The following is a 14,340-nucleotide window of genomic DNA, read 5'->3' on the forward strand; positions in this document are numbered from 1 at the left end:
GCTCTTCTGCCCCCCATGGTTACTAGTGGTACTGCTCCATTGTCAGTGATCTTTTTGTAAGGTCTTTATGTTTGACCCCTTAAGTCTAGGCTATATTTCATTTTCTTTGTGTGAATGTGCTCCAGTGTAACACAAAGTAATCGAATTACCCATCATGCTCCACGAGGTCTGTTGCATGCAACTCTGACAATACTCCAATCTAATAGAGGTGGCAGTTTTCCAACACCTTCGAGCTGTTGAAGAGTGTCATTTTATAACACCAGGTGTAATGAAAAAAAAAAACATTGTATGTAAGTGTGAAAACATAGCTCGTAAAAATCCTGCATGTCTCATTAAATGCAATACACACTTCTTTGTGTGATTACAGTAAATGTAAATGACTTTTAAACAAACTGTGGATTAATTAAAAAAAAGCAAGAAAAATGACAATTGAACAGAATTTGTTTCCTCTCAGGTGGTAAAGTGAGTGTGTTTGGGTGGAGATAGAAACTGGTTCATCTTGTATTAGTGGCATTATAATGAGAAAGAACTGTGTAATAGATACAGATTAAATCTGCTCCAACATATTTCCCTCCGTAGATAAATATGAACTTGAAGCAAAGCATTAGGGGCTATCTCTTAAAACAAACAGGACCATATATTTCTCTTGGAATAACAGCGATCAGCTGTACAAACACTGGTCCTCCTACTGCAGCCAGCCACCTTAAGTGGGGAAACGCGAGTGTGTAACTGTCCTCTGAGTGCATTCAGGCAGACATGAGGCAAATATTGTCCCTCAGCCGAGCTCGATATTGAATGAATCAGTGTTTGATATCGGGGACTTCAATTTGTTCTAATGACTTGTAAAAGAGCTCTAACAAAATGTTCAGCCAAAACCAAAATACCAAATCAGAGCCACAGCTGAGGAGCTCTCGCTGAGATACGACGGTAACATTACCATAGTCGACTCTTTTCCCACAAACAATCTGTGGGCTGTTTGCGCTGGCACAGCTGTTTGTGTTGCCTTTGTTCAGCTGTCGGAGCACTCCCTCCCTTTTTCCCAGTTTGATAACATAATACTCTGAACATGTTCCCAAAGGGTCATAAAACGAGAAGGAGTTGCTATCTGTGCTTTGATTGAGCAACAGCACATTCAAACATCACACAAACCTTGAACAACTATAACCGACCACTGCTTTCTCACACTTTCTCTCCTACGACCTGAGTCGAACATGTTTAAAGCTGTTGTTTTTCCTGGATTCATACCCAGAATGGTACAGATTAAATATTGTACTATTATTCTTTGTTTTCTACTTTTCTGTGCTGTTTCAACCCTTCTTGTTGTTTCCTAAAATGTGGAAACTTGGACAAATTTGGCAAACTACCAGCCACTGCTGCAGAAAGCCCATTAACATGATTTAGTTCAGTGGTGGCTCTTCAGTGGAACGCCAATCCCCATTAGTTTTCTCAAGATGAAAACTATTTTCTATTCAGCGGTCTCCAACCATTTGGTACCAGTTCTCAAAGAAACAATAAAGTTTAAAAAAAAATAATCTTATGTATTTTATTTTCTTGGTGTTTTAATTTGAAAAATTAGGACTTCTGCTGTAATGATTCTCACTCCTTTGCATAAAGCTTACATTCATCACACACTCCCATGTACTCACTACAAATAAAAGCAGCACTACCTACACTACCACGGATAGTCCTGCCTTCAAAGGGGTTCAATTTATAGTAATTATTTCCCCAATAATTTTAGACAACATAGTCTCAAACAACACAGTCGTATAAAGTTTGTGACATTGACACAAAATAGACTAAATTATTTTTCATATTTCACGTGCTGCAGGGCACAATTATTTGTGATGCGCAGCACGTCATTTTTATTATTCATTTTGAGTTATACAAATAGTGATTACTTCTAAACATAAATAAATATAATTTCCTAGCGTACATTCAATACATTTATCAGTGGATATCTCCTCTTAAAAATTAAAATGAAAAACTTAATATTAGTTTTAATTAATGTTTTTTTTTTTTCCCACTGTGGAATATGTCCACTGTCTGATGTTGACATGTAAGAATGTCATCAGAAACTGTGGCAATTATCCAACCTTCAAAGCAGTTCTTAAAAATTAGTTGAAAAAAAAAAAACTGGTTGAAAACAAACCACCCATAAATAATATTGTACTTTTTTCTTGGGCTTTTTTTGTCTGTTTAATGTACCATCTTGCTTAACTGTATGTTAAATGTTATTGTTCAACTGTTTTATATGTTATATTACATTTACATGCCTTATAAGACAACGGATGAAAATTAGCTACTGTGCTAACTCCGGCATATTTATGTTGAAGCTGTTTGCTAACGCATTGATTAATATGTAATGTCCTAATTTAAATACATTAATTAGATAAAATTAAATGAATGTGACCGACATGCCTTTAAGCTCTCAGCTAATCTAAGGGTTTTCTATATTTATTAACTTTGCATTTTAAACCTAGATGCACCCAATATTTTAACAAAGTGTAGCTTATCTTTAATTTTCCATGCAATTTCCACACTAATGTGATTGGTTCACATGGATTTAGTACAACCATTCTTTCAATTCAATTCAATTCAATTCAATGTAATTCAACTTTATTTATAAAGCACAGAATACAGCAAAGTCATCTCAAAGCATTTAACAATATAAAATTCATAGTAAGAAAGAAAGAACCAAACGAGATCCACTTGAACAAGCATTTAGTGACATTGGGAAGAAAAAACTCCCGTATTTTGTTTTTATAACAGGAAGAAATTTCCAGCAGTTTTTGTTTTTTGATTATTTTATTTAAGGATATCAACATCTCCTCAGCAAGAGAACATTAGATGCAGCAACATTGGTTGTAGCAATGTTAGACCCTCAGGAGCATGAAAGCAGGTCATCGTCTGAAGGGACTCTGTGTTTTGTTTCAATCATCAAAGCTATTTGGTTTAGGGTCTCCTCTCTCTGGCCATCACTCAACAACACTCAGGGCCACTTGGACCCTGAAATCTTACTCCAGGAGTGTGTGGTGGAGATGAAGAACCGTCTTCCTGGCCTTGCCCAGCGCTGCCGGGGGGTCACTGCCATTCTTCTGTTACACAAAAGACTTCTTCAAGTGCCTGTGTGACAATGGCCTTTAGATCACTGGAGCGCAATGATTGCTGGTTAACGTGAATGCACTCACTATTAATTGAGCCTGAAATAATCTAAAGTTTCTTTGCATTTTTTTGCGATTTGTCCAAGAAACAAGCTGCGGCAACCATAACTGAATCTTTATAAGTTTAGGTGCTAGATTTTTTATGGTAGATAATAATGAGTGGCTTGACCAGTTCTGCACTAGACTTATTTTTGTACTTGTTGACAGGCACTCCTTAATTATTTACCCTACTTTCACTTGCAAGCTCTTCATAATAAATGCACACGAACCACAAATCCACTAATGCACTGAAGCATGATTTCACAAAACAAGCTTTTAACTTATCGCAAAAGAATGTCAGACGTGCTGACACAAAGATCCCCCTTTCTCTTTTTGATTTAAATAAAGCTCAGTGCACTTAGAGAGATGGGACATTTAAGCATTTGCACAGCACATGAAAAATGTAATCGGAGACTTTGATTAGGTCAGAATGAAAAACATTATCAAATAAAAATAATTAAAACAAGGCTCAGAGTGTATGGTTTCCAGACTGCTTTTGTTTGGCTGCGGTAAACAGAGTTAGACACGTCTGTCAGTAAATTAGGAGCCGACCTTGATTCACAGATCCTGTGAGACGTAGCAGCGCGCCGCTCTCTTTCAGCACAAGTCGGTTCAGCGAGTGACAGACAGGCAGCCTCATGTCATAACACTGTCAGCCTCTGCCAGCCTTCAAACTGCAAGCAGCGGAACACAGTTCCTATTACCCCTTGAATACTCATGCATTTGTGTATACAGCACATTCTTGTACATATGACAACATAAGCAATAAATCAAAACAGCAATATGTCTTTTATTCGTCAGTGGAGGAAAGCAGCCAAGCCCAGTCAGCAGTCATATAATTTTACGGTTAAATTGTTAATGATATTCCTCCATTCATGTCCTCTAAAACCTTCATCTTTTAGTTATGGTTTGTAGATCTTTGATCTTGTTTAATCACAGCAATATTAAATGTATATTTGTTTTTTCTCCATCCATTTTATTCCTAATGGCCTTTTTAGGGTTTTTGATGATTAAATGTAAAAGGAAATTTAAGACAAAAGCTAAGGTGAGGTACCAGCAAACTTGATACAACAACAAAGGCATATGAATACACCATCTACAGTATAGACCAGAGGTCACCAACATGGTGCTCGCGGGCCCAAGGTAGCCCATATAGACCATGTGAGGGGCCCTCGGGAGCTCTGGTCTAGTAAAATCACATTTATTTCCAGGATTCAAATTCCCAAAGATAATTACAAATGACAGATGTAGTCATTACTTAGTAAAGTTAAATACTGCAGATAAAGTTTTAGTATTAAATTAACCATCTTTAAATGTTTATTTTCACTGAAACATTGTGACAAATGTTTTAATTGTTGCAGATCTGGTGTATGGTCAGTAGTATGTTATATATAATATGATCTATTGATGTTATATTTTTAAAAACGCAAGGTGGATTTTCTATCAAATTTAATGGAAATTAAACAATTGCATAAATTAGGAGAATTAAAGTGTTTCAAGTTGAACCCTCACCATTTCCTACCTTTTTAAGTTACTGCTAGCCTTCCTTATTATTATCTGAGCCTCTAATTAAAGTGAAACCATTAACATTTGGTATTTAAGAAGTGCTTTTCTAACTGGTACGTAGCCCTTTATAGAATACAATACCTATAAAGTAGCTCACAGTTTGACTTAATGATTACTAAGATGAGCATACTTTAAAATTACTTAATAATATTTATGAAAACTTGAAAAGTAGCCTTAGATGATGATAGATCTTCCGCACAGAACAGCAAAACAGTATAAACTCTTTAAACCAACTATGCACTGCACTGCCCACCTGCTGTTTATCATCAAGAAGTGTGGAAAACATTGCTTTAACTTAAAGCTTCATGACGACACCACACAGTAGCGTCAGTATCATGGCCAAGGAAAAAAGGCAAGGCAACGAAGTCCTCCTCTTGCCTCTTAGGTCATAATGAAATGTAATAATTCTGGTATACCATTAAAGGAGTGTCGGCGTTTTCTTTGTGAAAATTGTACACCAGTGTAATGTTTTGTTTGTCATCTGGGATATGGTAAAAAAAATAATTAAAAAAGTAAGAGTTCACAAAGTTTCTTTTTTTTTTTTTAAATAATCGGTTTTCAAGTGTTTGCATCCTTAAAACGTAAACTGAGACTGAGTAGTGTGAAGTTTAGCTTACATTTATCTTGCCTGCAGCTTTAAAAGAAAATAAACTCATCTCACCATTAATCATTGTAATGTCCAGCAGGAGCATATTAAAACCAGATTAGAGCTGATAGAACAGATTTATCAGCCTCCAGAAGAGTGAGCAGACGGTTTCCCTAAAGGAAGGGTGCTTGGAGTACAAACCCAGGTCTAAACACAGGCCGAGGTTAGGTCTAAGGCTTGGAAAAGTTGTGATTCGAAAAAAAGTCCATCTTCAATTCGTGGACTTGAAGTGTCTTATGGATCTGGGTTGAAGCCTATTTATACAAATGAGAAAAGCTCGGTTGTCATGTGAAGTTAATCGGATTTTACTTAACTTTTACATTTTGATAAGCGCTTTAAGATGACTTTGTTGTAATTTGCGCTATACAAATAAAGTTGAATTTAATTTAATTGATATTTCACATTACTTTATTAACAATTTAGATAGATAGATAGATAGATAGATAGATAGATAGATAGATAGATAGATAGATAGATAGATAGATAGATAGATAGATAGATAGATAGATGGATAGATATATTTAGTTTTATCCTGCTCGGATCTGGATTACGCATTTCATTAAGTTTTGTTTTTTTCAGAATTTATTTAGGATGCCCTGCCCATACATTTGGACCCATTGTATCATGACTAACAATTTCCAAGTCTTTACAGAGTGAATGATCATAGTACCATGATTAGAATCACTGATCCATATAACTGTCAATAACTGGCAAAGAGGATATTTGACACTCTGCAGAGGTTTGCTTTCTCTGAGAGCTCTTGTTTTATATGAAAAATATTCAGATCTTGCTAACAATACAACAACTTTTAATAATAACTCTACTCTACCACTGAGCTACGGTCGCCCCGTGAGCAATAAAACATACGTTATATCGGACCACAAATGCCTGTTCATTCCTGTCGTGTGATCCCATTTTGGTCTATAGGAGAATGACCTCTTCATTCATATTCAAACTGACAGGCCCATTTGGAAGTAATCATCAAATGTGTCATGGAAAAACTGCTACGTCATTGTACAAGGCATGTCAAGACATCGCCAGCGTCAACATTTTCTCTCGTAGTTGGCATTAGATGTCAGGGCTAATGTTCATGTTCACCTCAGCCACTCTGCAGGTCATTTCTCTCTGACAAAGACCTTTACACATACTGTACCAGCACGATCCAAAGTTTGATGTGATTGACAAACAGAAACAAAGGAGGGGGAAGAGGTTTATCAGTGTCACCTCCTACAGAAAGGAAGTTAAGATGATTAACTGCAATCACCTCAAGCGAGGGCCAATATCCTGTTTGAAGAGAGCACTGTTCTGACTCAGTGAACCTGAGACCAATGCTCACAGGCTCTCATGGCTTTTGGAGACCACCTCGGATAACGTGATGGGTGAGGGATCTGATCTTCCTGCCCCATGTGTTTGCATCCTCCCACCTAAGAGACTCACAAATGAATCACTGATTTAAGCCCCAAACACTCCCAGAAATGTTTTCTCTCTACTGCAAGGCCCAGTATTCCAACTCAGATGTGACTTAGTGGTGAAGTGCTTTAACCAAACCTAACCACTGGATCATCAGGGTCAGAGCAGAGGGGTGAGACCTGATATTGTTTGCCAGATGGAAACACTACCCTGCCCGCTATAGTGTAAGTAGAGATAATCAGATTTGCTGCAACAGCTACAGCTCACTGGCCTCCCCTCCTCCATGAACAGGATCAAACACCTCTGGCCATCAAGGATGTTGGAGGACACACGGGCTGATGATTCATTCGTAGCTTCTTAACCTGATGCACGTGCAAAGTGCTGACACGCTGGTTGCTTGTGATGCTGCTGACGCTCATGCTAAAAGAAACCTTCTAAATCCCCTTAGGAACCAAGTGACACGAGCGTACGCACCACCACCTTGGAAAAAACCCTAAAGCATAAACACAACGCAAATAAGTCAGTCACAGTATCACCACAGCAATTAGGCACAGTTTAATGTCATGAAAGCCAAAACCAATGCTCTTAAACAAACATTGTGTAATCCAATTCTTACCTCTGCTCAGCATTTAGACTCCTTGTGTTCTGATAGCTCTTAGGTACTTAGCACACGTACACTCAGACATCAAAACGCCAGAGTGGGCCTCGAATAAAAGGTTGAAAATAACTAAGTGGCCACCTTTTACAGGGGAAGATAATATTTATCTGAGAACCAGTGCCAGCACCATCTGTAACACATTCAGTAGAAGCAACTCCTATAAACACACCATGTAAATACAGGGACTTTTAAAAAGGCACAAACAATAAAAAAGAAATAGGAAAGACTGATTGTGCTCTTGCGTCCTATTTCTCCTCTAAAGATCACTCACAACCTTTCACTCAACTGCGGAGAGGCTAACAAAAATAGAAGCATTGATGTTTTTCGAGAGAACCCTGAAGTAAATCAAGATACACATTGTTTTAGACGCTGAACTGGGTTTGCTTCTATTACTTCTAAGCACAGATCATCTCGATGTGCAGGCTCAAATCCTTCATGGGATCCCACAAACAACACACTTCTGAGATCAGAGCCCTGTGGAGCCGATACCCAACGGGTAATGACTGTAATTAAACCCACACATAGAAATTATTGTTATTATCATCCAAAGGAAAATTGAACATAATAGTGTTATTAAATAATCGATGCAATTTTAATGACAAACGGTGGACACACTAAATACTATATTGACTATTGTGAGGTATCTCTACTGGGCCCTGCTGAGCCGGTCTGTCTTTAAGGAGTTTGCATGTTGTCTCTCTGAGCAGATATTCTATTTGTCACATATACGTAAGTAGGCAGCTACTGTACAGTGCTACTTTAGCTATACAAGATTTTTTTAAAATCATGTTAGACATTAGTTTTATTGAATGTTGCACAATGATTATCTTTATCTTATAAAAATTGATTGTTCTGTCTTACAGTTATTGCTAATGATATGCACATTTGTGTCGCAAATCTGTAGAGATATCCACCGCGATAACAATTAGCCAGTTCAATTGAAAAGATACAAATCAAACAACAGCACTCAAGAGCCAAATCTCCTCTTTGCCACATATTCACACTTTTCTAGATCAATGATCCTGATCATGGTACTAAGATTGTTCACACTTTAAAGGCTTGGAAGACATTTCTATTTAAAGATAAAGGAAATGTACAGGCAGCCCTTTTTTAAAAAAAAAAATCGCAACGGATGAAACTCCGTAGGGTAATTGACAAACAAACCTGACATATTTGAGTCAAATATCCTTAAGATCAGGCAATTGCGAACCGAGATATGAATTTTTTCAGTTTCACCCATTATGAGAGATAAGGATTTTTCAATTTTTTTAATTGATACAGAATCTGTATATTGGTTTCAATTTTGTCAAAATGTGTTAAGTGCTTTGACGTAATCCTGCTAAGAAATAAGCTAAAAATTAAATGTTTCCTCGAAAGCAGTTGAGAATGAAAGTGGCCATCAAAAAATAACCTAAAACTATTCAGTACAGGTAACCGCAGCAGAAGTACTAAAAGGACCACATCTGTTGCTCTTAAGGGCACAGGAGCTAATATTGGAGGACAGCTGTTGATGTCACCGCTATCCTACTGAAATCTAATCTTAACCCCTCAGCACACCTTCAAGCTGGCCATCTCTTTGTTTTGTTTTTCTTATGACAGAACCTAATTTAAGTAATTAAATATAATAAATGACTATTTTTCTCTTTTTGACACATTTTGTCGAACTTTTCTGTAAAGAAAGAAAATTACAGGTTTATGTTGTGAGCTGACCAGATTACTTCTGACTCGGAGCCTAACGGATAGCAAGAAAATTCACTCAGCTCATTATGTTTGGTGGCTGGACAATAATGACATTAAAAATTAATAGGATATTTTAAAAAGTATTAGCATTTGTAAATCTCTTTAGTGGAAAGTGCTTCAATTTTCAGAAAAGATGGGGGAAGGGAATGCCCACTAAGCATTTAATCCACTATATTCTTTTTTAGAGGTCTGACTTTGAGTTTTGACGGGATTCAATGCCGTGCACTGTGATGGAAGGGGTTTCAAAAGGCTGAGGTAATTGGATTGGAATACGGCATTGAGTGTCAGACAACAAAAGATATCCATCTCTCTCATGGCTGTTCAGCTCTTTTGTTCCTGATGGAATTTATTTGGTCATTCACTCTACTCTTCCAAGCTCAGCAAGGACAGAGGAATGGGAGCGGGCCACCAGGATGGGTTTGGTCTGGTGGTCTCTGCGCAGCCTGTGTGTAAGGATGTATGAAACGCGGATCCCCCAAAGCCCAGGGGTCATTTGTGTGATCATTACCATAATCACATTAAGGCTGCAGGAGATTAGCACCATGGCCTCAGAGGAGAAACCCTGTCTGTGCTCAATGACGACTACAGACCATGAAGCAATCAAGTAGAGGAGCTGCGAGAACCAAGAGATACGAGTATTTCTGATGTTGGTATATATAAAAATATCAAAGGTACTCTATTGACTTTTCGTCTAATTGCAAGAATGAAGGGGTGATCAATCAATCATTATCCTTCATTTAACCAGGTAAAAAAAAATAATTGAGATTTAAAAACCTCTCTTACAAGAGTGACCTGGCCAAGACGGCAGCACCAAGAAAAACAGAACAATTACAGCAAACACACACACACAATACACAAATAAAATGTGGTGTCATTTTTTTTGGGCTGTCAAGGAATCACAGAACATGGAGTTTTCCTAACACTTGTCAATGTCATTGAAATCCGTGAAAATGATAAAGCACACCTTTAATTTGAAACACCTTCATTGATATACAATGTAACAGGTTGATTTGATCAGATTATTGCAATGTGAGGATCGCACACATTTTTTCTGTCTGAGCCACAGTTAAAATCTCTCATATTAACGCCATACTTCTTGTGCAGTATAATGTTTCACCTTATCATGACGCTGCACTTATTCAGGTTCAGAAGCGCGTAAGAGAAAAAAAACTTAAGCAGACGGGAGAGTCTGCGCAAAGGCCGGATTTGAATGGGAACTAACGCCCACATTTCAGGGCCGCTCCACCCAGAGTGCGTAACTGAGATGGAGGCGCGCAGTGGCTGACTTTAAGCTGATATCTGGAGTTTCTGAAAGAACATCTTGGTATCCCACCCTCAACAGCTCCACTTCCTCCCCCTGCCTCTGCAATCTACCAGAAGCCACGCCGCTACTTTTCTGCACGCGCATCGTGGAACATAACAAGGTTTCATCGGGTCGCATTGATATAGGTCTATGGATCATGTAAGAGCCAAAATCATATTTACCTGTTTGCTGTTGTGATACGCGACCTTGTTTTGTTGCACGGTTTCCACATTCACTTTGATTGACAGTCTCAAAAACAGGAAGTCAAAGCCTATTGGCTGGGCACACTCACCGATCGTTTCCATTTGTATAGGGGTATATAGGACAAAGCAGGGACTTTTATACATTAATGTATATGAATGACTACCGGCAGCAGACCATAGTAAAACACTAGTTAGGTATTTTTTTGCATTTCAAAATAATCATACATAAATAGATTTATTTCTAAAAAAAAAAACCCAATTTCAACTTCATCTTGGAGAAACTAAATTAGACAACTTTATATTTCAGAAAGCTGCTTTTTTTCTTCAAAGTACTCAATCTTTATAAGTGGCCACTAGCACCACTTCTGTTGTTCTTTAATCTTCCCACATCACCTCTGGGCAGGTTGTGAGGGCACGGCCAGCAGACAGCATGTGAACACAAAAAAAAAAACCAAAGGAGAAAAAAAGGAAACCATCCCTAAAGGTTAAAAACTTCTCCAATTAACCCTAATTACCCCAATAAGGGTATTTCAACTAGGCCTGTAACCTGAGATGTCTATCAGCTCAGTGACTGGAGCAGACGGGAAGGAAAGTCTATACATTTCATGCTGAGGTCCAGCCCCAGGAAGTAGGACATTTGAATATGGACAGCAGTGATTGAAGACCATAGAAACGCAAGTGTTTGTTGTGCCAAGTAATTCTTTATGGTTTAGCGAAATATGTATTCAGCAGCAACCGGGCACTCTCCCTTCATCACAGTGGCATCGAAGATAAGATAAGCTCTTGGCTTTGCAGCTACATTGACAATAATAAATTCCACCTTGGATACTTGCATGGTTTCAACCAAAATACTGAAAATATAGTAACATATCAGACTCGGTTGCTTATTGAATACATGCTCATACATCAGAGACTGCATGTGACTCCCTCATAAACAGCTTTATAAAGCATGGTGGTGAAATGTTACATAGTTACTCATTGATATGCCGCGCTCACTCTGCAATGCCGCGCTTTCCAAACGTGTTCCCCTGAATGACCCACTGAGTGACCTGTGTAATTGGTCTGCTCAAATCACTAACCACTGGGGCAGAGGGGGTTTCCATTCTCTAATCTGAGCTCAAGAATGTGGAACTGTGTGTGCAGCATGTGTGTGTGTGGGTGTGTGCGTGCGTGCGTGCGTGCGTCCGCATATGTGTGTGTGTGAGTGTGTGTTCCAGTTCGCAGCGTTCTTTATTGCTGTGATACACCTGGCCATAAGTGCCTGTAAAAGTATCCCAGGTTAATCCTATTTTACTTCTGTGACCACATCAATAATATAAAGTAAAAATCTGGTCATCTAAGATTTCATTTCAATAGAAAAATTATTTACATGTTCAAGGTGGACTTTGAAAATCATTTAAAACTAGGCTGGTTACGCTACGAAAAGTAAACAACAAAGACTTGCATTTGGAGTTTATGTTTAACTTTACAGTAAGAACATCCTTTGCGTGATTCTATTGTTGAACATGCTTAAACTATTTAATGTGACATGGATTACCTTTGCACCTCTATAAGCCCTCTAGACTGTTAGTTCTTAAAAGTAGCCTTACAACTGATTTTTGTTTCTGGCTTTGGATAAAAACGTGTTTTAGACTGTGCGCTTGATTTTTTTCTTTTTTTTTGTGTGTAATTTTTTTGTAGAATGTTTTTTCAGTACAACCATCTTCAGACAACTAATAACTGGATAGTGAGCGCCGCACTGCCCTTATTAACGGTTACTGCTCAATTCTGTGCAAAAATACAGAAGACAAATTAACAGAAGGATATGTCTGTGTATGTTAATGGTCATGTTAATGTTCTATGGCTTTTTTAGGTTTTAGGGTATATAAGAGTCACGAAGGCACAACAACAAAAAGGCAGACATAATGAGGCTCTGTGTGAATAATGGTGTCATATTATTTGATTGATTTAGTTTTTTTTTTTTTTTTTTTTATAAAGGAAGGAAAATGAAGTTAATCAGGGAAAAATGCAAGAAATTGTGAGTATTTAGAATATTTAAGCAACTGGAATGTAACACTTTTTCTCCAAGGTTTGTCTGACATACCATGTGTTCAGAAAACAACCTTGATTCTACACTGACCCTGACACAAGTTCCTTTTGATTTAGAGTATTGCCTAATGGCACAAATGCAGCTGAACTCGGCCCGTCCACCATTTATAAGCGGACGTAAATCTTTATGGGGTACATTTGATGGTGGGAGTTGTGCTGAGTGTATAGTGTGAGTCTAATGCAGTAGACTCTGAGAGCAGGGGAGTGGGATAAACTGAAGAGTGTCTGTATACATCATTTATTTAGGTGGAGGGTTTGTGGTTGAGATGAATTATGGCTATGATTAAGATTGCATCATAGTTTTCATCGACTACACTTTTTAAAGTAATAACAATAATAAATAATAATCAGGCACCTTTAAAAACCTCTCAAAATCACCTTACATTAAAAAATAGATAAATAAACAATAAAATATGAATGAATACAATGAAAACATACATGGCTATAAACAATCGAAAGAGAATAAAAGGAAACAGAAAGGAGCATATTATGAAACAAAGGCCTGTTTGAAAATGACAATAACTAGTTTATGAATAATTAGAGTGAAATGCATGTGAATGCCAACTATATCAAAATGTATTGTTATTTTCATTAACTAATAAAAACTATACAATAGTTTTATCACATGGGACGAAATCCAATCAGAGCTCATGTGATCATGTGTATTTACAAACATTAATGTCATCCCATATCAGGTTGGTAAATGGTAAAAAAAACTTTTTTCTTTTTTTTTAAAAAAGAGCATAAACTCATGCTTTATATTTTAGTCGACTATATATGTAACAGATTTAGTCATCTAAAGTCTTAATGTCAATACGTTGATTAAAACAAGTCTACTACTGAAATAGTCCCAAATTTTAACTAAAACTAAATTTTTACGGAAGCGTATTGCATTCACTTTTGCATTCTGAATAATTTAATTTTTTAAGTTTGTTTTTCAGGCTATTTTCTAATGTTTTTTGGACAATTTTTTTTTTCTTCTGTTTTTTTGAGTGATTTTTTTCTGTCTTTTATGCTAATTTTTTCCTTCTTTTTTTCTCAAGTGAATGCAAAACGTTTCTGTACATTTTAGTTCAAAGACTATGCTATTTGCTGTTAAAATTAACATTGGTTCTGAGGAGCAGAAGTGTAAGGAGTATTGATATATTCTACTCAAGTACAAGTACTGTTACTTGATTTAAATTGTATTCAAGTACAAGTACAAGTAAGTCATACATAAAATACTCAAGTACAAGTAAAAAGTAGCTCAATTAAAGGCAGGGTAGGTAATTTTCAAAAGCTAGCAGGTTTTTGAAGTAGCATCCTCCGAGGGCTCCACCTTCCACCCTCCCCTCTGTGCTCCTTTTAAAGCCACGCCCCTCACTCACACTAAACTTTATCACTATATATGTAAAAAAAAAAAAACGTGACCAAAAACTCAGTTTTAACTCTGTCACCGGCGAGGCGCTTTCAGTGTGGGCTAGTGCACGCGAGGGGTCGAGAACGAGCAGGGAGACAGGGAGATGTGATTGGTTTAAAAAAAAAAA

This window comes from Gouania willdenowi, chromosome 15 (assembly GCF_900634775.1).
Source record: "Gouania willdenowi chromosome 15, fGouWil2.1, whole genome shotgun sequence".
Taxonomy (NCBI): domain Eukaryota; kingdom Metazoa; phylum Chordata; class Actinopteri; order Blenniiformes; family Gobiesocidae; genus Gouania; species Gouania willdenowi.